The sequence below is a fragment of the Panicum hallii genome, chromosome 6 (assembly GCF_002211085.1).
Source record: "Panicum hallii strain FIL2 chromosome 6, PHallii_v3.1, whole genome shotgun sequence".
NCBI classification, from domain to species: Eukaryota; Viridiplantae; Streptophyta; class Magnoliopsida; order Poales; family Poaceae; genus Panicum; species Panicum hallii.
In genome coordinates this window covers 37,748,282-37,752,159 of record NC_038047.1, presented here as the reverse complement: position 1 = coordinate 37,752,159, position 3,878 = coordinate 37,748,282, and the positions used below count along the sequence as shown (strand labels likewise).

General features: G+C 45.7%; 1 long non-coding RNA gene across 2 annotated transcripts; it reads left to right on the top strand.

The window, feature by feature from the left end:
• The first annotated feature begins 229 nt into the window (after positions 1–229).
• Positions 230–3,128, top strand: LOC112896233. 2 transcript variants are annotated; one of them, XR_003229394.1, is made up of 4 exons: positions 230–729; positions 927–1,250; positions 2,106–2,188; positions 2,762–3,128. It is a non-coding gene; the product is annotated as an uncharacterized LOC112896233 (long non-coding RNA). The 2 variants fall into 2 exon arrangements; XR_003229393.1 differs by having other exon boundaries at positions 841–1,250.
• Positions 3,129–3,878: the final 750 nt, after the last annotated feature.

Genomic DNA, 3,878 nt, shown 5'->3' with positions numbered 1-3,878 from the left:
AAAAAGTCCATCAACTTTCTAATAATCACAAATAAATCTAGATCATCCGGACCGTGCAGTGCCCACGTTCGTATATTTTCCACGAAGAACCTTAGACTAGTTTTTATTTCGACACAAGGAAGAAAAAATTCGATAATACTGTCGTGTTTGCAAAAATCCCCCGCTAGCCAATTTTTCATTCACCCCCTACCGTAGCCCCGAACCCTAACCCCCTCTCCGCCGCCACCCTCTCTCTCCCTCTCCGCCTCCACGCCGCTGCCTCCCCTCCCTTCTCCCTCTCCGCCTGCCTCCGTCGCCCCTCCCCGCCGCCGCTCCTCCTGCTCTCCGCCGCCGCCGCCCGCTCCCGCGGGATCCGGATCCGGCGCGGGTGCGGCTTGGAGCGAGGGGCGCACGTGCCGGCCGGCGACGGCGCGGCTGCTCCAGCGCATGGAGCAGAGCGACGGCCGCCGTGTGCCCAGGCCGTCCCGGCTGCGCCGCGCGCCGAGGCCCCCAGAGCACGCCCGCTTTGGGGGAAGCACGGACGAGGAGGAAAGCGACAGGGATGGGCACTCCCTCGGTGCGGTGCCGCCCGTTGCTCTACACTCGTGACCGATGCCGATCTCTACTGTCCGTCTGCCCCCATCCTCGCCTTCCTCCCGACCCTCTCTCTTGTTCCTTCGGCACCCCGCCACTCCAGCAGCGCATCCATCTCCGGATCCGCGTTGAGGCGTCGCCGGTGACAGCAATGAGGTACGTACAGGCCATCCTTTAATTTCCTCCCCCTTCCTTCAATTCATCTTGGGTAGCAACCGCTATGACCTAATGCTTCTCTCTGTCTCTCTCTATTTTTTCTTGCGGCAGGAAAGGAAATTTCTCTTGATTGGATTCGTTCTCTCTCTCAAGCAGGTTATTGATATAAAATGCTTCTCTCTCTATTCTTGCGACAGGAAGGAGTATTTCTCTTGATTGGATTCCTTCTCTCCCTCAAGAGTTATCGATCTGAAAAAATTCTCATTGTGGATGTGGACTGCTCATCGATCTAGCTCTGACTCTGACCTTGTACATGCATGTGCATTGTTTTTTTTTCGCCAAACCGATTTATTTAGTGTGTTAGATCAGTTTAATCTTTTTCCTTGAAAATTTAGATACATGTTTTGCACTCTCTGTATCAGCTGGCTTCTTGACCATGGCATCTACTATTTTGGAAGGGAATTGCACATTCTAAGGATATATTATGCTGCAGATTGGATAGATGGAGCATAGAAAAGGAGGTGATATCTTTACTGAATCAGTAATGCCATTTGTGAAACTCTATTTAAAATGATTCACATTATTCTGTACTGTCACCTCTGACTGGTAGAACATAGTTCTCAAGTGATTGAGTCCTTACATTTTAACATAGCTATTTCAGAAAACAATAGTTACATCAACTTCATGAGTTCTGACTGAATTTGATTTCTGTTGTTTGTTTCCCAGCTGCCGAGAATACCCATTCATGACAAAATAGAATACCCAACTGCCGAGATTAATTATGCCAGTCAAAGATTTCTTATTCCATGGGTAGAAATAGAATTTGACCGTTGCATGATTCAGTTGTCAAAAATTTATTATAGCTTTTCTTCTCCTTAAGAAGCAGATAGCATTTAAAGACTCTAATTTCCAACATGCTCTTATGTTATCGAGAAGCAGCAGTCTGAACCTTTTCTGATCAGAGAGCATTACTCTGATAAAATACATGTAATCTTCTACCCTCATATGTACACTGCTTAAATGAATATTATTTCCATCATTGATAATTGCTAACCTGCATTTGTAATTCAGAGTACTCATGTTTTAGGATGCTAATGAAGTCCTTGCCTGCAACTGTTACAGTGAAATACGCAGCATGTCAAGTTTAGTTTTGTGTGATCTCAGATTCACCTGTTGTGAGATCAACTTAGCTTTTAACTGGCCACAACAAATAGTGATTATTTGGAGCTAACTCAGGGGATATGACAAGTAATTCATTTCTGTTGTTTGTTCTACTAGCTGTTTGCCCAATTGCTATTACTAATTCGTTACAACTTGAGATTATTAGTAATTGTTTTGGTCTCCTTTGTACTGATGTATGTGTTGCTGTTGTGCAGGCAAGGACTAATTATCTTTTCTATAGTAAGATCCTTGAAGCTCCTTATGAGGAGGAAGTTTCACTGCTTTTGGAAATATTCGGGTGAGTATGCTTATGAAATCACATGCCTGATATGTGCTTGTCTTTGCTTTTTATTTTTCAAATGTGAACAACACATTGGCAACACATTGAACCAGCCATGGTAGGTTAGCAACATATTTATGCTCTTCTTAGACAAAATAGAGCAGCCTGCTACCCAGTTCGTCATTCCGATCCCATATGGGTGACAAGAGCAACTAGCACTAGAAAACTTTGCCTCTAACCGACCACGAAAACAACAGCTACCTTTTACTGTGCTATCATCTTGCATTTAGGGAAGCAAATTGTAGCCAGTGATCTAAAAACAGAGTACATATTGTGATGGCATTACTTTTATTCGTTTTCCGCAGCACTAAGTCATGAACCTATGGATTGTTCCTACAATTCGACATGATGTGATATGTAAAACTTGTATTTGAGTAAAACAGTTCATAATGTTGGATGCAAGCTACAACTATCCTGACTGCTTATTTACACACTACAAACTGATCACTAAAACTTGTATTTGAGTAAAACACAGTGCATAATGTTAGAGCTATCCTAACTTTGATTACCTGTTTCTTTAATTGCATGTAGATTTATGGTGCGTGGATATGCTGTAATATTGATGCTCCAAATGCCGGACAGACACCTGATGGACAGGATAGCCTGGTGCTTGAATATGCTGTAATATTGATGCTCCAAATGCTGGAGAAACATCTGATGGACAGGATGGCCTGATGCTCGGATGTGCTGTCATGGTGCTAAGACGTGCTGTAATATTGATGCTCCAAGTTTTCGGACAGACACTTGATGGATAGGATAGCCTGTGCTCTTAGAAATGTTGTAATATTCATGATTCAAATGCCGGATAGACACCTATGATGGATATTGTACGCACACTGCTCAAATGTTAGCATATTAACGATGTATTTGTTACCATATGCTGTGATTTTGTGTTGAATTTATCCTATACCATGCATGCCATTTGTTACATTCCATTACCTTCGGTTTACTTATGTTTAATTGCATATTTTATTAACCTTCGATTTACTTATATTTGATTGTTTAAACGGTAGGGTGCGCATCGTGCGCCTAATATTCTAGTAGAGTAAATTGTTGAACCCTACTGTCTCCGTATGAGATTGCAGCCAAGGTGCCCATCCTCGCGCAGCATGCAGCCAAGGTGGCGGCGCTCCAGCCCGTTCCTTTCTCACCTTCCCTCCGCCATCCACTGCCATAGCCCCTAACAAACTTGACCGCAGATCCTATCTACTCTCTGCAGCTCGCTTGCGAGAAATTAGATCTCGCAGGATGCGTTGGCCATGGCTGAGCCCGCGGCATCGTGATTGGGGTACTGGTCGGGTCCGGGGAGGTGCGGCCTGTGCTTGCCGGGAAAAAAAATGATGTGCACCGGGATGCAAAGCCGCGTGTTTGCAGCCCCTCACAACCTGGTGAGTGGGCCCAACGAAAATGCCCTGGTTCCGCTGGGTTCGGCTCCATTTTTCTGCGGCTCTATCTTTCCGGCTCCATCTTAGTTTGTTGGGCATCGCAGCTCTCATGGAGGAAACAGAACGGACACACCAATCCCAATCTCGCCCGCAACCACTCTCAATCGTCACCGCCACTGCCACCGGTCCCAATAATCACCGCCGAGAATTCCAACGCCGCCACCACTCCCAATCCGGAGCCACGGCCGCGCTGCGGCCTCCTG